Consider the following 27,001-nt stretch of genomic DNA (forward strand, 5'->3'; position numbering starts at 1 on the left):
CATTATTTGTATTTTCTTGTGTTGCACATTTACATTTTTTGTGCAATTTTTTGCATTTTCACATGTGGCAAATTTTTAAGTAATTTTGGTTTACATTTTTGGCAGTGCAGTCTATATACACATTTATAAGAATTAAATAATATTTCCAAAGTTTATATTTTTTACTAACCTTCCTTTTAAGATGAAATTTGCCAGAAAGGTGGAGTCAGGCTTTAACGTCCAACATGTAAAATTTAATTGACTGATGATTACAATTGTGTTTTAAAATGTAAGACAGTACCATTAGGCGGTGAAGAAAATTATTCATGAAATATATTAATATATCTTGCATGTAAGCAGCAACCTGCCTCTGCCTGAAACTGTGTAGCATAATAACTAAACAGTACATGAAAGCAGTTTTAATGCATTCCTCTACCAAAGCCCCTGGGCTGCTCCTTCACAATTTTCTAATAAAGCAGTTTGATGCAAGATGAAAATGTGCGTCCAGAGGGCCTTTGTTCATCAAAGTAAAAAAAATTTGATGCTTGAAATTCTGTCCTGCAAGCTCTGCAAGTCTTTATTATTCTTTATCACCAGTAAAGTGATATTGTAACATAGTGCTGTTCTTTGGGGAGAACTTCATCTTGACATGCAGAATAGAAGCAGAAGGCCACAAACAGCTAAGAAAGTTACGTGGTAGGAAAGAATGATATGCCACAGGAGGGCCTGTAAATCAAATGGCTGATGTTATTATATGGGTATGACTCATGAAAATGTCTAAACAAAACTCTCTGCTTAAATAATGAGCTCTCTTCATACTCTAAGGATGTAGGGAAAGCTTGTATTTCACTGATTACTTTTAAAGTATATCCATCGTCCACATGCAGTGAATGTAGCCATTTTATGTTCTGAATTAATATTTTAGAGTATAGCCAACTATCCATTAGGACAATGGTTCTTAGCACCCTTTTTAAAGCATCAGACAGTCTTTATACTCCTACCCTAGTTTCGTGGAAGAGCAGTACTATTTTCATAGGTACCTCTGAGGACAAGATATGATGGAGATGAGCATATCATTGAAAGTGCTTATAAACATGGTGAAAAATAACATGGTCTTACCAAGATAATATTTGAAAAGACACTCAAGGGAAATGCCATTTTCCTGCACAACAACACTTCTAGCTGCACTCTAGAAACAGAGGGAATTGTTGTGAAAACCTTCTTGTTGACTATGCATGCATGAATCCCATTTCCTATTAACTCATTATGCCCAATGAGTACATACTTCTACTCTTCTGCTGGTGTCTGCTATCTGTTCATGATGGACGGCAGTGTATAAAATGTTATTAGCCCTCACAGCACCACAATCGTTAAATTCTTCTGAATATTTCCTCCCCATGCTGCTTCTACCACCTATTTGTTCTGAAAGGGGCTGCCGCTGAGCTATACTGACCAAAATAAAAATAGGTAACAATAAGACAAGATGTTTACTGGATATATTGTGTGCAAGTATTCATTAAGGGATGACAGTGGAATACAAATATCATGTCAGCACCTGAACTCATTACTGCAGTTAAAATGGTAATTTGGCCTCTCTTCCAAACCAACCAAAATCCTAGCCACTGCCACCATACTAATTGACTAGGAATGAGCCGGCATTCTAATGTATGGTTATGCTAGCTGCAATCATGCTCCAGATTTTTGAGGGACTGGTACAAATGCATTAGTCACTACAGACGCAGCTGGTGGATTCTTGTTTTCTAGTACTATTAAAACCTATTAGCCTTATTAAAAGTTTGAAAAATTAAATGCCTTAATAGCATTGTCCCCCAATTTCAGCTATTACCTTTGTTAGCTAGAAAAGTTAAAACTTTGTAAAGGGCTTACATATTCCTTCCCTGAAACTTTTAAGTCATTTTTAATTCATTTTAAATTTCTCTCCCAGTTGTGCTTCTACCTTGTCACTCTTTCATACTCTTCCAATGGAGACTGAAAGTGACTTTTTTTTAAAATACAATTATTTTTATTAAGTTTTATCAATTACAAGTATGTAACAACACACACAGTTATAACAGTACAAAATAGAATGCAAAAAAAAAGAAAATCCTGAAGCAAATAACTAACAGAGGCCATACTAAGGAAAACAAACCCCACCAACCAGGCACTCCAACCGGTGAAAGGTAGCCATACCAGAAACCAAAGTGAAAGTGACTTTTTAACATACATTACCCAAACATGGCTTACAGCCGTTGCTGTAGAGCATGAATGTAGTGGATGCAAAGAGACTGCATATCAGAGGATTAAAAAGGATGAGAACAGGTATTTTTTTTGTAAAAATGGCAGTTTGTGATATGCAGCATTTTAGCAAACTAAATAGCATTCATGTAGGGTTAACGCCAACTTTATTAAGAAAACCTTTGTTCATTATAGAGATGCTCTCTTTATACATAAGAATGGTGAGAATTTGAGCTAATTCTCAGAAGTCTGACATGTTAGACCCTTAAAAACATGAGATGAAGATCAGAGAACACACAGAAGAGGGTTTTCTAATCCTAAAATCCAGTAGCATGACTTGTTAAAACTAGAATGACTGAAAGGTTTGGTTTAAGAATTAATCACTGGTTGCTCCACACGGCCATACATATCCTTCTCTTCTGGGACTAAACTCATGTTATTTGTTCAGCTGTAAATATATTATATTGATGTAGGGCTTGAGGAGGCCTAAGCTTTGATCATTTCTCTTGTAACTTGTGAGTTTATTTGTCAGAAATTGTTTTTATGTATTTATTTAGTTGCAAAAGGCAGCCAGCCCACACACAGAAGAGGCTGCCAGTGATCTGCTCTAAATTTCACAAAAGGATACCTGTCTAATTGAAATACAGAGGTTTCAAGTGTGTACATTTGAACATACACTGTATATGGTGGCCACATACTACATATTATATAGTTCTACTCTAATTGCTGAGAGCACCAACAATGGGACAAGTTACAAAAACATACTTTGCTGGAAGTAATCTCAAACCTCCATGTGGGGTGTATACATGACAAAAGCCAGACTTGGCAAATTGCAAATCAAGACTTTTTATGTGCATGCACCAAATACAGAAATTCCTTTGGAGCTACAGTTGCCTGTGTAGGAATAGTGAATTGAATCTTGCAAGGTTTGATTGCTAGTATTGCTATTTAATTACATCTGTGCTATGCTGCAATTTTTCACACTGCCTAAGATGTTTATTAAAACTGCAAGCAGAAATGTATATTATTTGTGAAATTTATGATTTAGATGAAGATTACAGTAGCGATTCAAAGCAATTCTATCAGTAAGTTTACAAATCTGCAAGAATACATTTCTGACAGATCACAATACCTAAAGTGTTACTAAACCCACAACAGTAAAATCAGTCTGTATATGCAGTAAAGCATGCTTGTTATACTCACTGTGGAATATAAGGGGTTAATCTTCTGCATTGTGTAAAAGGGCTGTTTGATCCTTTCATCCCTGTTCCTCCCCTTTTTCAAGCTTCCGCCACTTATCTCCAGACTTAACCGTAGGCATGCACATGCTCAGTTTGGTGTATATTGCTAGAGAGGGTTTTTTTTTTTTTTTCCTTAGGAGAGTGCATGTGGTCAGCACAGGGCCAATCAGCACTATCCAGACAGAGGCCAGGGGATTTCCATCCTCGTAGAGCAGAAAGAAAACTCCTTCTACAAGCTTTAGCTAGTGCTGGGCTGGACACTGATAGAAGTCACAGGACTGCTCTAATTTCTGATGAAAAAAAGGTATTTAGCAGTTTATATTTACTAAAATAAATTGCACTTCCATGATCTGTGCACTGTGGGAGACCAGATATAGTAGATGCAGGGTCCTGGGTTTAGTAACACTTTAAAATCAAATTTTTTTTTTAAACGGATCACTGAAAGCTGCAGTCTAGTGACTATGCCTAGGCTCAATAGGAGCACACTGGTAGAAAGATATTATTAGTCTGCCCCAAAAAAGAGGAAGGGCTTTTGCAGTCGTCCCTACCCCAACAATCACTTTGTTCATGTTAAAGTAGAACTTTGCCCATAACAACTTGATAAAAAAAGAATAATAACATGAATAATTATGCTACCAAAATGAATGTGTGCTGTAAATTGCCTCCAACATTGTTCCTGTTTCTTCTTGCTGGAGTCTGCTATTTTGCTGAAGCCCAGAGCCCCTGAGCAGCAGTAAATCTTTACACTGTCAGCAGATCGGTCTCTACAAATTTGGCACAGTGCCTGAAAATAGAGAGCAACTGAGCATGTGCAGAACAGGGCAAGATAGAGTATTACTAGATTTTAAACAGTATAGTCACTTATTTTTAACATTTTATATAGCTATACCTGCAAGAGGGGCCAGCCTAAAGTGATCCAGCAGGACTTAATTATCTGACTAAAGTTCCATTTTAAGTGTTAAGCTGGCCTTGGATGGATCAAAATCAAGCTGGTTTAGTACAGACTAACCAAATTTTGATATGTGTGTAACCCTATCTGTTCAACAGATCGATCTGCAGACATTGACCAGTGAATTTTGACAGCACAAAGTCCTGCTGTCAGATTACAATGTCCAAGCAAGGACACCCACATTGTTTGTGTGGATGAAGGAATCTGTCTGCTGGCTGAAAGCAAACAAATGTCTATGACCAGCTTAAGAGGCTGCATGGAGGCCAATCTATGCTAGACTGTGATAGATATTTACATTGATTAGTCACAGAGTAACATTTGCATAGGTGTGATGGTCTCCTATATTGGCTAACCATAGTTTTATGGCAACAGCAACATGGCTGAGCTGTGTGAGACATGGATACAATAGCTAAAAACATGATCCTAAAGCTCACAGTCTTTAGAGGTCTCATGAATGCATTATCACTGGTTCAGAATCTTGGACCCAGATGTAGATGTTGAATAAAGGGGTAGAGCACTATATACACTATATTGCCAAAAGTATTGGGACACCCCTTCAAATCATTGGATTCAGATGTTCCAATCACCTCCATGGCCACAGGTACAGTCAGGTCCATAAATATTGGGACATCGACACAATTCTAACATTTTTGGCTCTATACACCACCACAATGGATTTGAAATAAAATGAACAAGATGTGCTTTAACTGCAGACTGTCAGCTTTAATTTCAGGGTATTTACCTCCAAATCAGGTGAACAGCGTAGGAATTTCAACAGTTTGCATATGTGCCTCCCACTTGTTAAGGAACCAAAAGTAATGGGACAAAATAATAATCATAAATCAAACTTTCACTTTTTAATACTTGGTTGCAAATCCATTGCAGTCAATTACAGCCTGAAGTCTGGAACGCATAGCCATCACCAGACGCTGGGTTTCATCCCTGGTGATGCTCTGCCAGGCCTCTACTGCAACTGTCTTCAGTTCCTGCTTGTTCTTGGGGCATTTTCCCTTCAGTTTTGTCTTCAGCAAGTGAAATGCATGCTCAATCGGATTCAGGTCAGGTGATTGACTTGGCCATTGCATAACATTCCACTTCTTTCCCTTAAAAAACTCTTTGGTTGCTTTTGCAGTATGCTTTGGGTCATTGTCCATCTGCACTGTGAAGAGGCGTCCAATGAGTTCTGAAGCATTTGGCTGAATATGAGCAGATAATATTGCCCGAAACACATCAGAATTCATCCTGCTGCTTTTGTCAGCAGTCACATCATCAATAAATACAAGAGAACCGGCTCCATTGGCAGCCATACATACCCACACCATGACATTACCACCACCATGCTTCACTGATGAGGTGATATGCTTAGGATCATGAGCAGTTCCTTTCCTTCTCCATACTCTTCTCTTCCCATCACTCTGGTACAAGTTGATCTTGGTCACATCTGTCCATAGGATGTTGTTCCAGAACTGTGAAGACTTTTTAGATGTTGTTAGGCAAACTCTAATCTGGCCTTCCTGTTTTTGATGCTCACCAATGGTTTATATCTTGTGGTGAACCCTCTGTATTCACTCTGGTGAAGTCTTCTCTTGATTGTTGACTTTGACACACATACACCTACCTCCTGGAGAGTGTTCTTGATCTGGCCAACTGTTGTGAAGGGTGTTTTCTTCACCAGGGAAAGAATTCTTCAGTCATCCACCACAGTTGTTTTCCGTGGTCTCCGATTCTTTTGGTGTTTCTGAGCTCACTGGTGCACTCCTTTTTAAGAATGTTCCAAACAGTTGTTTTGGCCACGCCTAATGTTTTTTCTATCTCTCTGATGGGTTTGTTTTGTTTTTTCAGCCTAATGATGGCTTGCTTCACTGATAGTGACAGCTCTTTGGATCTCATCTTGAGAGTTGACAGCAACAGATTCCAAATGCAAATAGCACACTTGAAATGAACTCTGGACCTTTTATCTGCTCATTGTAATTGGGATAATGAGGGAATAACACACACCTGGCCATGGAACAGCTGAGAAGCCAATTGTCCCATTACTTTTTGCCCCCTAACAAGTGGGAGGCACATATGCAAACTGTTGTAATTCCTACACCGTTCACCTGATTTGGATGTAAATACCCTCAAATTAAAGCCGACAGTCTGCAGTTAAAGCACATCTTGTTCATTTCATTTCAAATCCATTGTGGTGGTGTATAGAGCCAAAAATGTTAGAATTGTGTCGATGTCCCAATATTTATGGACCTGACTGTATATAAAATCAAGCACCTAGGCATGCAGACTGCTTCTACAAACATTTGTGAAAGACTGGGTCACTCTCAGGAGCTCAGGGGATTCAAGCGTGGTACTGTGATAGATTGCCACCTGTGCAATAAATTCATCCATTAAGTTCATCCATGAAATTTCCTTGCTACTAAATACTCCACGGTCAACTGTTAGTGCTATTATAGCAAAGCAGAAGCAACTGGGAACAACAGCAATTCAGTCATAAAGTGGTAGTCTACGTAAAATGACAGAGCCGGGTCAGCGCATGCTGAAGCGTGCAGTGCACAGATGTTGCCAACAGTCTGCAGAGTCAATAGTTGTAGACCTCCAAACTTCATGTGGCCTTCAGATTAGCACAACAGAGCATAGAGAGCTTCATGGAATGGGTTTCCATGGCCGAGCAGTTTCATTCAAGCCTTACATCACCAAGTCACTGGACTCTAGAGCAGTGGAGATGTGTTCTCTTGAGTGACAAATCACTCTTCTCTGTCTGGCAATCTGATGGGCGTGTATGGGTTTGGTAGTTGCCAGGACAACGGTACCTTCCTGACTGTATTGTGCCATTTGTAAAGTTTGGTGAAGGGGGGATTATGCTGTGGGGTTGTTTTTCAGGGGTTGGGCTTGGCTCCTTAGTTCCAGTGAAGGTAACTCTTAAGGTGTCAGCATACCAAGACATTTTGGACAATTTCATGCTCCCAGCTTTGTGGGAACAGTTTGGTGATGTCTCCTTCCTGTTCCAACATGACTGAGCATCAGTGCACAGACAAGGTCCATAAAGACTTGGATGAGCAAGTTTGGGGTGGAGAAACTTGACTGGCCTGCAGAGTCCTGACTTCAACCCGATAGAACAACTTTGGGATGAATTGCAGCAGAGACTTCAAGCCAGGCCTTCTTGTCCAACATCAGTGCCAGACCTCACAAATGCTCTTCTGGAAGAAGGGTCAAACATTCCCATAGACACATTCCTAAACCTTGTGGACAGCCTTCCCAGAAGAGTTGAAGCTGTTATAGCTGCAAAGGGTGAGCCAACTCAATACTGAACCCTACGGACTAAGACTGGGATGCCATTAAAGTCTAAAAGTGAGCGTAAAGGCAGGCGTCCCAATACTTTTGGTGATATAGTGTATGTAAAAATGTACTTTGCAGAGAAAACTTAATTATGGTCAAGGAAAGTTAAGAGAATAGGGTTTTTCCTTGCCCACGATTGGATATTTATAGTCAGCACAGCTTCACCTCAATTACTTAACTAAGGCTAATTTTACTTTGCAAATTAAACATGTTGTACTCTTTTAGCATATCGGGGTCATTGTCAGGATAAGTACTATCATTTCTTTGAGAGATAATAAATTCCTGTAAAGCTGGCCATACATTATACAACTGTCTTCTTTAATTTCCTTTCACTTTACCTTCAACTATGTAGTGCAAGGGCCTGCCTGATTGCACACACATTGAAAGTGTTTAGGTTTGACCTCATATTATACGGTTTTGATAAATCTAAAGGAAAATTGTACAAGAAAATTGTGTAATGTATGTCCAGCCTAAGTGTTACACATTACTCACCATGCATACATATAACATGAAAAATGAATCTGATGTTAGGTGCACTTTAAGACTGTACATGTATGTGTATGTATGTGTGTATGTGCAATATAGGCTGCAGTCCAAATAAGATATGTTAAATCTGTATCCAGCTAGGTATTTCTGAACTCGTGTCTCAGGCAGTGGAGCTATCTCTATTAAAATCAGATGGGAAATGTGACCTTGTGTTACTATGTCAGTGCCACAAATTGGGAAAGAGACAATGAATACAGACATCACACCTTTTGAAGCAAATGAAAAGTTTGTTTTCCTAATTGGATTTTCTGCAGCAAATTACTTTGAAGTTGAAACATATACTGTATGTTATCTGAAGCATAACATATTGCATATTAATTTAAAAAAATATGAAGCACTACGTAACTGAAAAACAACTTGGATAATAGATCATAATAGCATTACAAGCATTACAAAAAGTAAATGCTTTTTTAGCACTGACATTTTCTTAAAGTGAACCTGTGATGGGAAACATTTCTACATTAACATTTACTGTAAATAGCTGGTACCTCCAAGCTACTCCCATGTTCTTACACCCATATTTCAGTTACCCACCAAGCTTTCTATTTGTTGGCTTCCACTTTTCCATCCTATATGCTTTACAATTGGTTAGGAAGGCTGTTCATCACAATTATGGATCAATAGAAAACTACATAGATCAAGAGAGGGAATAGGTCCAGCAATTGCAACCAACATACCTGATTATTCTTTTGCTTCTTATTGGGGAGTATTGGAATGTGGTGTACAAACTCAGGGACGTGTCTGCTTCTTACAGTATGTTCCACTTTAGAATCCCCTCAGCTCCCACATTATTTTTATTGATCATTTAAGGAAAAAGATAAGCAGGGTGATATGGCAAATACCCCATGTTTGCTAAAATGAAAACGATCTTTCAGAGGGTGGATTATCTTCTAACAGCCACCACAATTGTTTATTTTCTGTTGGTTCTGGTAACCAACAATCAACAACCAAAGCATTTATTTTTCAAGTAGTATAAACCATTTGTAGTCTTTTTCTCTGTCATTCTTTTAGGGACTCGCAGCTGGTTATCCATAGATCGTGACCAGTGGTGCAGGCGACCTTAACCCATTAATCATGATATATGGATCACCAACTGTGTCCCTCAAAAAACTCACAGAAAATTATTTTATGATGAGTAAGAAAATTCAATTTTTCTATTTTTCAGCCAGCAATATGCATGCCAGAGATGCTTTTTGAGCAAACATACATTTTAGAGGATGGGACAGATGTAAAATATTTAATAACTACATACTCTGGTATACATTCAAGCTACACAATTTAGTCAGCTTAGTGAACAAAAGTAGAATAACACAATCACTCTGATTCCCCCCCCCCCCCCAATTATGTGTCCCTGTGGGGTATAAGTCTGTAGCTTGTCTGAGGCAGCAGGTAGACAAACCTGGATTACTTGATACCCTTAGCTGTTTAAAAATGGAGAATGCACCAGAGATCCGAGTCCTTAGGTCAGTGGCCTAGTAAGAACCAAATTAATTAAAGAAGATGTAATCTAAGATAAGGTCTGGTGATTTTGGATACTAAAAAACATTTTGCTATACATACAAACACATGCATACACACACAAAATCACATAGGAAAACCTATGCTTATCTCATTTGAAGTTGAAGAGTTCATAAAAATCCATGCATTCTGAAGTCTAAATTATGGTAGTTGTCAGACTTTTTTGTGTCAGACCATATTAGACAAATTGTTGATCATACGGACAGTAAGCATCAAATCAGCAATTCACTGACATATTTTTCTGTCTGGCAGTTGGTTTGTCAGGTGGTCTGTTTTAATTTGTAGTACACAGTAAATCTTAAAAATCATACCTTTTGTATCTAGCATAGGGGATTCTAGTCACCTGCCTTTTTTCTCTTTTTTTGTTAAAGGTTTTATCTCTATATAAAGAGGTACACAAGGCAAGATCCACAGATGTAATAATCAGGTACAAATGTTCTAAAAATACAGGAATTCACAATTAATACAACATCCAATATAGTAGCAAACTAAATTTCAAGTGCAAATTACAGCATGTGAATATCTTAGCGCACATTAACTAGGTTAAGTGAGAACATCAAACCCTATGACTCGAAGCTGGTAACATCTCTGGTCCTGAGAACCTGCCATTTTAAAATTATATGGAAAGAGGAGGAAAAAAGAACAGAAAGGAGAAAAGAAAAGAGACAAAAGAAAAGAAAAAAAGTTAAAAAGAAAATGGGCATGGTATTGACACAGCTCCAGATGATCCACATTGGCTTACAACTGATATGATTCAGAAATATTTAGACAGAATAAAGGTGAATAAAGCACCTGGATCGGATGGCATATACATATGGGTCCTTAAAGAATTGAGCTCTGTCATTTCAAAGCCATTGTTTCTAATTTTTAGGGACTCTTTAATGACTGGTATAGTACCACTGGATTGGCATAAAGCCAATGTGGTGCCAATATTTGAAAAGGGGTCAAAATCTTTACCAAGTAATTATAGACCTGTTAGTTTAACTTCTATAGTTGGGAAGATACTGGAGAGTTTAATGAAAGGCCACATAATTGAGTTCTTGCTGGAAAAAAAAAATTTACGCAACAGACAGCATGGATTTATGAAAGACAGAAGTTGTCAAACAAATCTAATTACGTTTATGAGGAGGTGAGGAAAACCTTGGACAGAGGGGTGGCTGTGCTTGTCGTATACTTGAATTTTGCAAAAGCGTTTGACACAGTTCCCCACACACGGATAATGTGTAAGGTAAAGTCTACGGGATTGGAAAAATCTGTATGTAATTGGATAAAAAAGTGGCTAAAGATCGTATTCAAAGAGTAGTGGTTACTGATTCATACTGTGAATGGTCTAGGGTTGTTAGTGGTGTACCCCAAGGTTCAGTGTTGGGACCCTTACTTTTTAATATATTTATAAACAATATAACGTCTGGGATTAAAAATCCCATTTCAGTCTTTGCAGAAGACACCAAGCTGTGCAGTGGAATAACATCCTTACAGGATGGCTTCAACTTACAAGCCGACCTCAATGCACTGTTTAATTGGGAAACTATGTGGCAAATGAGATTTAATGTTGATAAATGTAAAGTTATACACTTGGGGGCTAAGAATATGCATGCATCATACATACTAGGGGGGGTACAACTGGGGGAATCAATGGTGGAGAAGGATCTGGGAGTTCTGGTAGATCACAAGCTTAATAATGGCATGCAATACCAAGCTGTGGCTTCTAAAGCGAGCAAAATCCTATCTTGTATTAAAAGAGGTATAGACTCCAGAGAGAGAGATATCATATTACCCCTGTACAAATCATTAGTAACACCTCATCTGGAATATGCAGTTCAGTTTTGGGCACCAATTCCCAAAAAGAACATTGGGGAACTGGAGAAAGTACAGAGAAGGGCAACCAAACTAAAAAGAGGTATGGAGGAGCTCAGCTATGAGGAAAGATTAGAGGAACTGAATGTATTCTCTCCTGAGACGAGGAGATTAAGGGGGGGGGGATATGATCAACATGTATAAATACATCAGTCGTTCATATAGTGAACTCGGTGTAGAGTTGTTCACCCTGAGGTCATCACAGTGGACAAGGGGGCAATCTTTAAGTCTGGAGGAAAAGAGATTTCATCTCCAAATAAAGAAAGGTTTCTTCACAGTAAGAGCTGTGAAAATGTGGAATAGACTCCCTCAAGAGTTGATTCTGGTCAGCTCAGTGGATTGCTTTAAAAAAGGCCTGGATTCTTTCCTAGATGCACAGAATATAACTGGATACTAACATTTATAGGTATATTTGATCCAGGGAATATCTGATTGCCTCTCGGGGATCATGCTGTGCTGGGTTTTTTTGCCTTCCTCTGGATCAATTGTGGGTATAGGATTATAATTTTTTTTTTGGGATGAACTGGATGGACTTTTGTCTTTTTGGAGCCAGACTAACTATGTAAAAGCAAAAAGAAAAAAGAAAAGAAGGGGGTGAAAGGTAAAGTGGAGGGGAGTGGTAAGTAGGAACAGATTGTTATAGACTACAAGGTCACTGTTGTCTTGCAATTTTCTAGAACCCCATGGGGATATATTCACTTTCAAGAAGCCTAACTTTTGCCCCCAAACCCTGTAACACCTCTCGCTCAGCTAAATGGCATTTTCAAACAGTTGCTGATGGATTTTATACTTCTTACTATGAATGATCCAAGAAAGGAATTTAACTACGTTGCCCATCATAAACCCGATTAGGATAAGATGCAAGAGCAGGGAAAAGATCTGATGGGAATAGTTTCTCTGTCCCCAAACGTTACTTGCAGCCAATAAGTGTTTTAATCTTAAAATGCATTTAAAAAATAAAAAATGCCCATGTTAAATTTCTGATATTAACCATATGTAGGTAGAGGCATTGTCTAATTAATTTTTTTGTCTCATTCGCTCATGGAGCAAGTAGCTGCTTTAGGCTGTAGTTACACAGGTACTGCTAACATTGCTAATGATTTCTTCCTAAGGGGTAGTGATCAAACTCAAAACAAAATAAATAGCCCCCAATGCATAGGCTACACAAGTGGTATGTAATGGTGATTAAACTCACATAGGAGATTAAGCTATGCAATTCAACTGTGCACCACTCAGGGTGTAGACCTCAAAGTTGATTACAGTCATAAAACAGACTCAAATAAGTTGATTTAGTAAAGGTATATGGGCTGCTCTGCTTTGCAAAGATTATCACTCATGTGCATGGACATAAAAAATTTTGCTTGTACTTGATTGGATGGTGGAGGTCCGAGCTCCACCTTATTCTCTAAGTTAAGGGAAAATAACCTTGTAATGTAAACAGCCTATTGACCTTTAGTAATTCAGCCCCAAAATGCAAAAAAAAGTTGTGTTCCAAAACAATGTAATAGAAAAGACACACCCAAAACTATTCTATTAAGCCTTTGCGCCGCATATTTTTGGTATGTCTAAAGGAGATTGTTCAGTCCCATTGTACAGTATATGGTTAGCTTTATATCTCTTCTGGTAACAAATGGTAGTTCATTTAGTATTACCATTCTTTCCAGAATAGGGCATTCTCTACTGGGTAAAATCTGAGTTCACACAACTCAATAATTTTAATCTCTACATATGTGTCACTCAGGTGACAAAAATAACAAATGAGAGAATGCATTACAAAATATAATTTCATAAATATCCCAGTCACGCTAAGCTGGATGCAAACAAAGTAAATATGGCAGTGAGAATGATAAATAAAGTAAAAAGACTTTTTATAGGCCTAGATGAACTGTTGAGAATTATTAAACAGAAAAACTAAACAGTAATATGGAGAAATAAGATGTGGGACAGTTCCTGAGGGTACACAGTAACAGTTGTGAGAACTACTAATTTGTAAAATGCTTCTCTACTTTTTGTAGTGTGATTGAGCTACTTATAATCATCCCTGTAGCAGCCTTAATGTGTACATCTTTACCTGAATTGTACAAAGAAGCAAGTATGTGCCTTTTTGCTCAATTTTATTTGTAGTTAATGAATGTTAACTGTAAAGTAAACAAATTTAGATAAAGTTGAAGATAAAAATAAAGATGAAGATGTAGATGAATTAAACAATTTACAACCAAGAACACCCCTTTCACCGCTTTTCACCTTTTTTCAGAAATCAAACAAAAGCAAACTGACCTGGGCACCCAGCTTCTTGAACAAAAGTTATGTCTATCTAATCTGCCTAGACCATGCATCTTCTACAGCAAGTACACTGAATATTGATATAAGATTCTGACCACTGTATCACTGGGTCCTAACTGCACTTTATAAACTATAAAAACAGATTTCGGATGCATGTTGGCTTTACAAATCAGAACACAGTACCATGCTACATATGTATATTAGTCCTACACAAACATATTTACCCTACTCAAGGTGATTGGCTCACAACAGGCTCAACTGAGTAATTGAATTATGAGCTAAACCAACTTTTCTTCTTTATTTATTTGAAAATATTGCATTGATTCCATTTCCTTTTTGACAAATATTTTGGTTGTGTAGATAGCTCTCTTCTGGAATATTGTTTAGGTGGTAATCCAGGAATTTACCAATTTGGGCCTAGGTACCAATCCAGCTGCATGTATTGTACACTGGAATGTCCACCTCATTAAAACTTTGCCGCCAGGTCATGTATTCAGGCTAGCTGGAAGCAAACACTCCCCTAATATACTTCTCTGAATGACAACAATATTTAGATTAATAAACTTAAAGACCTAACCACCACCTCAAAAATCAAAAATAATTATTCTGACTCATATGAACCCCATAGCTTGTCTTCAAGTCATCATATTCATGCACTACTTAAGCCCTATCACCCATCCCTTTCTTTTTGCTATTCTTTTTTGTACTAACTACCCCCACCCCCACTCTTTTTTTTACTCCATTACCACTGCCATTACAACCCTCCTTCCATACAATTACTTACTAAACTAAAGTTTCCAATCTCCATACACCAAGTTTTTGAACCTAAATACAACTTTCAGACCTGTTGACATCAATTCTCCACCCGGTCAGACACCACATCACAGTATGACTATATGTGGAATTACATAGGGTATCTCAGGGAAAGGTCTGCTAGAACATTTTAGGTCATAACTTTAGATGTTACTTTAGATATTATTTGTAATGTTGTGATATACATTTGTAACATAATTTGCATTGTTGGGATTTGTGATGTGTTTCTAATAAAGCTTTATATTTAATATATACCTAAAGGCAAAACATTTTTTTCCGCGGTTTTGGCTAGAGTGCAGATGGATTAGAACACCGGTCACTTTTTATTGCTGTCTGTGACCCTGTTAAGGAGATTTATCCTTTCTATTTACCCTGTTTACCATTATCAAAGTGAAAGTAAATGAAATCCCAAATTTGTCCCCAGAAAGTAATAGAGGGGGACTCTTCCAATGGAGACACTAGTTCTAGTGACCTGGGGGTCCCCCTGAAATTCCTTTAATTTTTAGGGATTTCCTCCCATTTCCTGTTTGGCTATGGGACAGCAAGTGAAGGGAAATCTCAACAATGGGACACAGATAGCTAAAAAAAATATGACAGGGACTATAACCTTCCCTTGCTTTTTCCAAAATGAAAAAAACATTTTTTGCCTATAGTCCTACTTTAAAATGAAGAAAAAAGTAGACAAAATTTTTTCTCATATAGCATACTGTATCAGCGCCCTTGAATTTGAATGTCCAATTGAAGGCTTCAGCTTATGCCCTGGCTTACCGCCAGCTTTGATTAAGACTCTGTTATCCAAAACCACTTACATCTCTAATAGAAGAAGAGTCTGGGAAGAGAAAAGTCACTAATTAGAGATGAGCCAAGATGTGTGACTGTCCTATAAAATGTAATTGAAAATCAAAGGGAATCTGCAGAATTACTGCTGAGCATGCAATTATCAATGTTAATGGCTCAGTGAAAATCAATTATAGATAAATACAATGTATATTCATAAAACAATGCTGAATTATCACCTTCCCTTCTTCATTAGAATAGAGAACCGTATTATTCACCCTGTTTCAGATTAACTGTTTTTTCTTTTTGTCATTAACTGTTTCTTATTTTCAGAAAGATGAATGCTTTATGTGGTAACTGCCTATTTTAAATAGGAGCACTTTCTGCTTGGGTGATAATAATAAATATTTACAAAACCATTTGTTACTTACTGTAAAAATACATATCTTGATATAAACTTGCAGTTATTTATTGCACAATATAAATAATGAGAGTCAAATAGAGTATGTACTGTATATATGTGTGCATATGTATGTTTTGGACAAAAGTGCAAGATAGGTATTTTGGGTGGAAAATTATTTAACGCAGGGCAGTCTAAATAGGCCTGTTAGCCCCGTACACCTTGAATCACAATTAAAGTAGAACTACAGGCAAAACTTATTTTTTTTACTTCTAATTAGAGTAAGGGAGGGTCATAACCCCTGGCAATTTTTTCTTTTCACCATTTGTGCCCCATTGTGAAGATTTCCCTTCATTTTTTGTCCCCTGGCCAAACAGGAAGTGAGCGGAAATCCCTGCAAATGAAGGGAATTCCTCGGGGACCCCCTCCAGGTCAGTAGAACTAGTGTCTCCATTGGAACATTTCCCCTCTATTACTTTTCTGGGGAAAGCCCAAAATTTTCTTTTACTCTCACTTTCAATAACACTGGTAAACAGGACAAATAGGGAGGGTGAATCTCATAGCGGGGACACAGACAGCAATAAAAACTAGCAGTGTTTCTAATCCCTCTCCACTCTATAAAAAAAAAGTTTTGATTTTAATTATGCTTTAAAGGGGAATTGAGTTGTGGAAAAAGGTATTACGTTTTTTTAAGACATACAGTATATAATATAGAGGACATCCAAAATAGTAAGTTTGCCTACTACATACCCTGAAATATAATACAAAAAATAGCAGGAGTGCTGCCTCAATGTATGTTATATAACATGAAAAACATGCTTAAATAATGAACACACAACAATAAATCGTGAAATAAAGTCCCAAATGTGAAATCAAGTGAACAAAAATCCCTTTCACATCCAGAAGGTGATAAGTGCTCTGTACTCCCCACCTGTGTGTCCCGTCACTCACCAACTTTAACCTCCCTGGCGGTATTCCCGAGTGTAGCTCGGGGTAAAATTTCAGTACCAAAAGCGGTAACCCCGAGCTACACTCGGGAATACCATGCGGCACTGCATAGGGATTCCCTGCAGAGCTTACCTTGTCCTTCCCTCCCGCGATGTGTCCCCTGCAACGTCCCCGACCATCTCCTCCGGCCGATGACGGCATCCGGCTTCTGTGTTCCGGTCCCTGTGACGTCGGGACGTACGGGCGCCGGAACCGGTGGGAAATTTGAAAACTTTAAAAAATTTCATTTTTTTCTAAACAAATTTTACATAGTAAAACATTGCTGTTTCAAACTATTTCACATACAATTTGTCCCTAGTGCTTTGTCCTGTGCCCTGCCTGCATTTTGTCTGTTCTTTCTGCCTGGAAAATTAGAAAAGTCCATGGAGTCCAAAAAGCGTCCCTTTAGGTCAAAAGCGGGTTTAGATCAGCTAGAGAACAGCGATAGTAAATCAGAACGACTTGCAGAATTGAGTGATAATGATTTGTGGGGAAATTCGTCATCAGACACTGAAAACGATTTTGTGACTTTGCTCAGTGATGTGCGAACTTGGCGCTCTATTTCAAATTTCAATGTTTTTGGTTTGATTATATTATTGAATTAAATGTATTATTATTATATTATTATTTTTTATGATTATTTATTAAATTATAATTTATGATTTCGTGTTTCAAATTTTATCATACCCGGGATGTTAAATAGACTCTTGTTCGGACAGATTTCAGTGAGTTATTCCTAAATATTACAACCTACAATAAAAAAACGACATATTTCCATGCAAAATAATAGTACCGCTTTCAGCACCAAAAATCTGAAATAATCATACCGCTAGGGAGGTTAATGGACTCTTATGGTGAAATAAGAGTCTTTCACACTATTGGTGGGGCATAGGAAGTCATGCTGGAGCTTGTAGTCCTCCTGATTAAATGTTGCTTGTCATTTCCAGTGATTCAAATGTATAGATATATACATGTAAGCAGGGGCGCCCCTAGGGTTGGTGTCACCCGGTGCGATAACACTTGGTGACACCCCCTCCGACGATCCCCACAGAATGGATCGGATCTGCGGATTGAGCATAATGGATCAGAGTCCGATCCATTATCCTCCGCAATCTGCAGATCTGATCCATCCTGCGGGGATCGTCGGCATGCAACCTATATGGGGTGACAAAGGTAAGTTGTAAAGCAAGCCGACGATCCCCACAAGATGGATCGGATCTGCGGGTTGGGGAGCATAATGGATCGGACTCTGATCCATTATGCTCATTCCGTAAATCTGATCCATCCTGTGGATTTCGCATTTAGGCCAAAATGTATTCTGCTGCATGTCTTTGGTAGAAAAAAATCGCAATACATACCGTATTTTCCGGCGTATAAGACGACTTTTTGACCCTTGAAAATCTTCTCAAAAGTCGGGGGTCGTCTTATACGCCGGTATACGGCATGCTGACACTTTTTAGGGGGGCAGTGCGGTGCCGTCGCCGCCCCCCCCCTTCCACAGAAGTGAAACTAAGTACAGGGGTGGGCAGGGGCTTCTGTTTCTTACCTGGCTCCAGTCCCATGACGATCTGGTCCAGGAAGCGCAGCTGCTCCTTCCTTCAGTTCGGCCACTGGATATTCGTGTGGCTGCTCGGCTCCGCCTCCTCACCGGTGATTGGCCGCCAGAACTGTAGCTCAGGAAAGGCACACAGGCGGCCAATCACCGGGGAGGAGGCGGAGCCGAGCGGCCCCGCGAAAATCAAGTGAAGGTAAGTGTGCCGTGCACAGGTGCTGCTGCAACCATATATGCTTGCTGCAGCAGCACCATACTGAACAGGGGTCAGCAAGTGTCAGTGGGAGGAATAGTGCCCCATCATTGGTGTCACTGATACCAATGATGGGGCATTATTCTTCCCACTGACACCGACGATGGGGCACTTTTCCTCCCCCCCACTGACACCAACGATGGGTCACTATTCCCCCCCCCCACTGACACCAATGATGGGGCACTATTCCACCCCCCACTGACACCACTGATGGGACACTATTCCTCCCACTGACACCAATGATGGGGCACGATTCCTCACACTGACACCAATGATGGGGCACTATTCCTCCTACTGACGCCAATGATGGGGTGCTATTCCTCCCACTGACACCAATGATGGGGTGCTATTCCTCCCACTGACACCAATGATGGGACACTATTCCTCCCACTGACACCAATGATGGGGTGCTATTCCTCCCACTGACACCAATGATGGGGTGCTATTCCTCCCACTGACACCAATGATGGGGTGCTATTCCTCCCACTGACACCAATGATGGGGTGCTATTCCTCCCACTGACACCAATGATGGGACGCTATTCCTCCCACTGACACCAATGATGGGGTGCTATTCCTCCCACTGACACCAATGATGGGGTGCTATTCCTGCCACTGACACCAATGACTGGGCACTATTCCTCCCACTGATAATAATGATGGGGCACGATTCTTCCCACTGGTGTGCATTGGAAGAGGGGTAGTCTTATACGGCGAGTATAGCCCAAACACTACATTTTAACAGGAAAAGTAGGGGGGTCGTCTTATACGCCCAGTCGTCTTATACGCCGGAAAATACGGTATATATTATCACATTTCTTGAGGTGATAAAATGCCAGGGCAGTACAAAAACCACCAAATAACCCTTTTTTGGAAAGTAGACACTAAGGAATTTGCTGAGAGGCATTTTGAGCCTATGGAACATTTTATTTTTTGCCACAAATTTTTGGAAAATTTTATTTTTTTTACACAAAGTTGTCAGTTAAATGATATATTGCTCACACATGCCATGGGTATATGTGGAATAACAACCCAAAACACATTCTGCTACTTCTCCCAAGTATGAGGATACCACATGTGAGAGAATTTTTGGCAGCCTAGCCACATATAGGCCCCCAAAAGCCAATGACTACTTCTAGGCTTTCAAAGGGCATATTTCCTCATATCACTTCCTCACTGCCTATTACAGTTGTGGAGGCCCTAAAATGTGAAGATACTACAAACACCCCCCCAAATTACTCCTTTTTGGAAAGTAGACACCCCAAGGAATTTGATAAGAGGCACGGTAAGTATTTTGCAGATATAATTTTTGTTAAGGTGTTGAAAAAGAATAAAAGAAAAGAAAAAATACATTTTCGTTTTCCAAAAGTGTGGCAACAAATGAGATCTGCAAAATACTCACCATGCCTCTTAGCATATACCTTGGAGTGTCTACTTATCAAAAAGGGGTCATTTGGGGAACGGGGGGGGGGGGTTCTTCTACTATCCTGGCATTTCAGGGCCAACATTAAAAGCTTATGCCACACATCACCCACACTTTTCACTTTTAACCACTTGAAGACCAAGCCTTTTCTGACAATTTTTCTTTACTTGAATAAACATTTTTTTTGTTAGAAAATTATGTGAACCCCAAAACATTATATATAGAGATGAGCGAATCGAACCAGGCGAACCGGAATTCGAGTCGAATTTCAGGAAATATTCGATTCGCGTCGAATCCGAAATTTTGCCTACTTCGGGTGCGCGAATCGAATATTTCCCGATCAGCCGGCAAAAGTGTCCCTGCAGTGAGCTCCGCTATTTCTGACAGTTCTCTGACAGAAGGAACACATGTTTAGCAGTTGAAACATTGTATCTATTAGTTTACATTTAGGATACAGATGTTTCAACCGCTGTACATGTGAAGAAGCTGTCAGAGAACTGTCAGAAATAGAGGAACTCTGCACATACACTTTTTGCCGGCTTGGAATTATTCTTATTTTCATCCTACTTCTTCTTCTTCTTCATCCTCATCCTCATCCTCTTCTTCTGAGGATGAGGATGATGAAGAAGAAGTAGGATGAAAATAAGAATAATTCCAAGCCGGCAAAAAGTGTATGTGCAGAGTTCCTCTATTCTGCAGATACACTTAGAGGAGCTCTGCAGATACACTTAGAGGAGCTCTGCACATACACTTTTTGCCGGCTTGGAATTAATCTTATTTTCATCGTACTTCTTCTTCTTCTTCATCCTCATCCTCTTCTTCTTCTGAGGATGAGGATGAAGAAGAAGAAGAAGTAGGATGAAAATAAGATTAATTCCAAGCCGGCAAAAAGTGTATGTGCAGAGTTCCTCTATTCTGCAGATACACTTAGAGGAGCTCTGCAGATACACTTAGAGGAGCTCTGCACATACACTTTTTGCCGGCTTGGAATTAATCTTATTTTCATCCTACTTCTTCTTCTTCTTCTTCTTCATCCTCATCCTCATCCTCAGAAGAAGAAGAGGATGAGGATGAAGAAGAAGAAGAAGAAGAAGTAGGATGAAAATAAGAATAATTCCAAGCCGGCAAAAAGTGTATGTGCAGAGTTCCTCTATTCTGCAGATACACTTAGAGGAGCTCTGCACATACACTTTTTGCCGGCTTGGAATTAATCTTATTTTCATCGTACTTCTTCTTCTTCTTCATCCTCATCCTCTTCTTCTTCTTCTTCTGAGGATGAGGTTGAAGAAGAAGAAGAAGTAGGATGAAAATAAGATTAATTCCAAGCCGGCAAAAAGTGTATGTGCAGAGCTCCTCTAAGTGTATGTGCAGAGCTCCTCTAAGTGTATCTGCAGAATAGAGGAACTCTGCACATACACTTTTTGCCGGCTTGGAATTATTCTTATTTTCATCCTACTTCTTCTTCATCCTCATCCTCTTCTTCTTCTTCTGAGGATGAGGATGAGGAAGAAGAAGAAGAAGAAGAAGAAGAAGAAGAAGAAGAAGTAGGATGAAAATAAGAATAATTCCAAGCCGGCAAAAAGTGTATGTGCAGAGTTCCTCTATTCTGCAGATACACTTAGAGGAGCTCTGCACATACACTTAGAGGAGCTCTGCACATACACTTTTTGCCGGCTTGGAATTAATCTTATTTTCATCCTACTTCTTCTTCTTCTTCTTCATCCTCATTCTCATCCTCAGAAGAAGAAGAGGATGAGGATGAAGAAGAAGAAGAAGAAGTAGGATGAAAATAAGAATAATTCCAAGCTGGCAAAAAGTGTATGTGCAGAGCTCCTCTAAGTGTATCTGCAGAGCTCCTCTAAGTGTATCTGCAGAATAGAGGAACTCTGCACATACACTTTTTGCCGGAAACCGCTGTATGAAGGGAATGTCCCAGAACTGTCAGAAATAGACTATTTCTGACAGTTCTGGGACATTCCTTCCATACAGCGGTTGAAACATTGTATCTATTTGTTTCCATAAATGGATCCATTTATGGAAACAAATAGATACAATGTTTCAACCGCTGTATGGAAGGAATGTCCCAGAACTGTTAGAAATAGTCTATTTCTGACAGTTCTATGACATTCCCTCCATACAGCGGTTGAAACCGCTGTATGGAGTGAATGTCCCAGAACTGTCAGAAATAGTCTATTTATGACAGTTCTGGGACATTCACTCCATACAGCGGTTGAAACATTGTATCTATTTTTTTCCATAAATGACATTCTGCAAATACACTTAGAGGAGCGCTGCAGATACACTTTTTGCCAGCTTGGAATTAATCTTATTTTCATCCTACTTCTTCTTCTTCATCCTCATCCTCATAAGAAGAAGAAGAGGATGAGGATGAAGAAGAAGAAGAAGAAGAAGTAGGATGAAAATAAGAATAATTCCAAGCCGGCAAAAAGTGTATCTGCAGCGCTCCTCTAAGTGTATCTGCAGAATGTCATTTATGGAAAAAAATAGATACAATGTTTCAACCGCTGTATGGAGTGAATGTCCCATAACTGTCAGAAATAGACTATTTATGACAGTTCTGGGACATTCACTCCATACAGCGGTTGAAACCGCTGTATGGAGGGAATGTCATAGAACTGTCAGAAATAGACTATTTATGACAGTTCTGGGACACTCACTCCATACAGCGGTTGAAACATTGTATCTATTTGTTTCCATAAATGGATCCATTTATGGAAACAAATAGATACAATGTTTCAACCGCTGTATGGAGTGAATGTCCCAGAACTGTCAGAAATAGTCTATTTCTGACAGTTCTATGACATTCCCTCCATACAGCGGTTGAAACCGCTGTATGGAGTGAATGTCCCAGAACTGTCAGAAATAGACAGAAACTGTCACAGAACTGTCCTTCTTCTCATCCTTCTCCTTCTTCTCATCCTTCTTCTCATCCTTCTCCTTCTTCTCATCCTTCTCCTTCTTCTCATCCTTCTCCTTCTTCTCATCCTTCTCCTTCTCCATCTTCTCATCCTTCTCCTTCTCCTTCTTCTCATCCTTCTCCTTCTCCTTCTCCTTCTCCTTCTCCTTCTCTTTCTTCTCATACTTCTCCTTCTTCTCATCCTTCTCCTTCTTCTCATCCTTCTCCTTCTCCTCATCCTTCTTCTCATCCTTCTCCTTCTTCTCATCCTTCTCCTTCTCCTTCTTCTCATCCTTCTCCTTCTTCTCATCCTTCTCCTTCTTCTCATCCTTCTCCTTCTTCTCATCCTTCTCCTTCTTCTCATCCTTCTTCTCATCCTTCTCCTTCTTCTCCTCCTTCTCATCCTTTTCCTTCTTCTCATCCTTCTCCTTCTTCTCATCCTTCTTCTCATCCTTCTCCTTCTTCTCATCCTTCTCCTTCTCCTTCTTCTCATCCTTCTCCTTCTCCTCATCCTTCTCCTTCTTCTCATCCTTCTCCTTCTCCATCTTCTCATCCTTCTTCTCATCCTTCTCCTTCTTCTCATCCTTCTCCTTCTCCTTCTCCTTCTTCTCATCCTTCTCCTTCTTCTCATCCTTCTCCTTCTCCTTCTTCTCATCCTTCTCCTTCTCCTTCTTCTCATCCTTCTCCTTCTTCTCATCCTTCTCCTTCTCCTTCTCCTTCCTCATCTCCAAGGGCATTTAAATTAAAGGTACAGTGTTCTGCACTAATTTAAAGGCTCTCTGAAGCCTAGAAACCCTTTTAATAAGTTAACTTCGTAGCGAAATAATTTGCATCGAATCGAATTTCATACTGGAATTCGCCGAATCAGCCGAATCGAATTTTTGAGAAATTCGCTCATCTCTAATTATATATATATATATATATATATATATATATATATACTGTATATATATATATATATATATATATATATATAACATTTTTAAAGCAGAGGCCCTAAAGAATAAAATGGTGGGTGTTCAAATTTTTTATGTCAAACATTTGCGCAGCAATTTTTCAAACGCAAACTTTTTTGGAAAAAAATACAGTTTTTAGAATTTTGATGCACAAAAACACAGTATATTGCCCAATTGTTGGAATAAATATAAAAGATGATGTTTCAAAGAGTAAATGGATACCAAACTTGACATGCTTTTAAGTTGCGTAATGGCGACAAATTATATAAATGTGTAATATCCATAGTCAACATTTTAACCTCCCTGGCGGTATGATTATTTCAGATTTTTGGTGCTGAAAGCGGTACCATTTTTTTGCATGGAAATATGTATTTTTTTTATTGTAGGCTGTAATTTTTAGGAAAAACTCACTGAAATCTGTCCGAACAAGAGTCTAGTAAACATCCCGGGTATGATAAAATTTGAAACACAAAATCATAAATTATAATTTAATAAATAATCATAAAAATAATATAAAAATAATAAAAAATTTAATTCAATAATATAATCAAACCAAAAACACTGAAATGTGAAATATAGCGCCAAGTTCGCACATTGCTGAGCTCAGTCGCAAAATCGTTTTCAGTTTCTGATGATGAATTTCCCCCACGAATCATTATCACTCAATTCTGTAAGTGGTTCTGATTTACTATCGCTGTTCTCTAGCTGATCTAAACCGCTTTTGACCTAAAGGGACACTTTTTGGACGCCATGGACATTTCTCAGTTTCCAGGCAGAAAGAACAGACAAAATGCAGGCAGGGCGCAGGACAAAGCACTAGGGACAATATGTATGTGAAATAGGTGGAAACAGCAATGTTTTACTGTGTAAAATGAAAAAAAAAAAAATGACATTTTTTAAAATTTTTAAATTTCCCGCCGCCGGCGGCGGCGGCGCCCGTACGTCCCGACGTCACAGGGACAGGACACAGAAGCCGGATGCCGGCATCGGCCGGAGGAGATAGCCGGGGACGCTGCAGGGGACACATCGTGGGAGCGCAGGGTAAGGTAAGTGAAGAACACATGCCGGAGCAGTGCTGCATGGTATTCCCGAGTGTAGCTCGGGGTTACCGCTTTTGGTACTGAAATGTTACCCCGAGCTACACTCGGGAATACCGCCAGGGAGGTTAAAAGCCTTTACAGGTCACCACTTTAGAGTTACACAGAAGTTCTAGTGCTAGAGTTACTGCACTCAATCTGACGTTCACGGTGATACCTCACATGAATGGTGCAATCTCTGTTTATATACTGCCATGGGACTGCTGCTTGTACATGCATTTGCCTTCGTGCGCGAACACAGAGATGGGGGTGAATTTTTATTTTTTTAACCACTTCCCGACCGGCCGTTGTATATAAACGGCCGGACGGTGGCACTGCAGGGTCGGGTGGCCGTCTATAAACGGCCTCCCCGCACCCTGCTTGTGCGCGCTCCCTGGGAGCACGCAGCACCGCGATCCGGTGCCCGCTGTGTCCTCCGGACACAGTGAAACACCGATCGTCGGACGGGACCTCTGTACGAGGTCCCGATCATGTGATCACTGATTGGCCAATCAGTGATCACATGCAAAGTAGTAAGCAAGATGTCACTTGTGACATCATTGCTTACTATGTGTGAAATCTGTGAATGATCACAGAGGTCACATGGTACAAGGCTATTCACAAAAGCCTTGTACCATGTGACAAGCTGTGACCAATCACAGCTCACTCTGTATTTCTCAATGAGTGCAGGAATGCACACAGAGAGAAAGAGAAATGATTGCTTTTACATCCTATATGGGTGTAAAAGCAATCAGTGTAAAAAAAAAAAAAAAAAATCTTTATCACCCCTCACAAGTAGTACAGTGTCACCATGGTGACACTGTACTGCTAGGGTGACAGTATGTAAAAAAAAATAAATAAATAAAAAATAATATAAAAAAATAAAATAAAAATGTAAAAAAAAATGTTTAAAAATTATAATTTTTGCTTATAAACTAATTTGGATTTTTTTTTTTTTTACTAAAAAGATAACGGAATAAATTTTGGCTAAGATTTACGATGAAATATTATTTATTTGCAAAATTTTATAAAAAAAACACTTTTTTAAAATTTTTTTGGACATTTCATTTACATAGCAAAAAAAATACAAATCCCAGTGGTGAATAAATACCACCAAAATAAAGCTTTATCTATCTAAAAAAAATGGTAAAAAATTCATTTGGGTACAGTGTTGCATGACCGCGCAATTGTCATTCAAAGTGTGATAGCGCTAAAAGCTGAAAATTGCCCTGGTCAGGAAGGGGGTAAAAGTGTCTGGTCTGGAAGTGGTTAAATTATTTATTTTGCTTTTTTAAATAAATTTTTACACTGTACTTTTAAGTTTTTTTTTCAATCACTTTTATTGTTATCACAGGGAATGTAAATATCCCCTGTGATAACAATAGGCAATGACAGGTACTCTTTTCTGAGAAATCTGGGATCTATTATACTCTAGATCTCTCCTCTGTCCTTAAAGAATCTGGTCACACCAAAACCGGTGTGATCACATGCTTTCCCAATTTTAAAATGGCGCTGTTTATATCTGGCAAAACTGAAATGATGAAATACTCGTAGCTTCTAGTCTCTTAAACCATAGTGATGATTGGAGGCATTCAAGTCTCCTATCAGTTCTATTGTCAGCCAGCGGAACTGCCAGCTGCATTTTTGGGTTCCCCGGTGGGGGAAACCTAGGAAGGCGGTGGGGGAGTCACTTCCAGATGCTTGTAAAAGAAGTCCAGTGGCTAAGTAGCGGCTAGGATTGTTTTTAAATGAAAGCTGACCACCAGCTGAGGAAAACGATACTAGGATGATGCCTGTAGCTAAAGGCATCATCCCAGTATAACCACTCAAAGTCCAGTGATGTACCAGTACGTTTCTGGTCCACGTTGGGCATATATGTAACAGCAGAGAACACGGGTACACGGGAATTG

At 39.2% G+C, this 27,001-nt stretch overlaps 1 protein-coding gene across 3 annotated transcripts in view; it reads left to right on the plus strand.

Moving 5' to 3' along the window:
• The window catches only part of WSCD2 (WSC domain sialate O sulfotransferase 2), a 405,505-nt gene that overhangs the window by 161,988 nt on the left and 216,516 nt on the right, over positions 1 to 27,001 (plus strand). The window lies entirely within an intron of this gene.

Source organism: Staurois parvus, unplaced genomic scaffold (genome assembly GCF_062004578.1).
Source record: "Staurois parvus isolate SC_StPar_1 unplaced genomic scaffold, SC_StPar_1.0 ptg000014l, whole genome shotgun sequence".
Lineage (NCBI taxonomy): Eukaryota > Metazoa > Chordata > Amphibia > Anura > Ranidae > Staurois > Staurois parvus.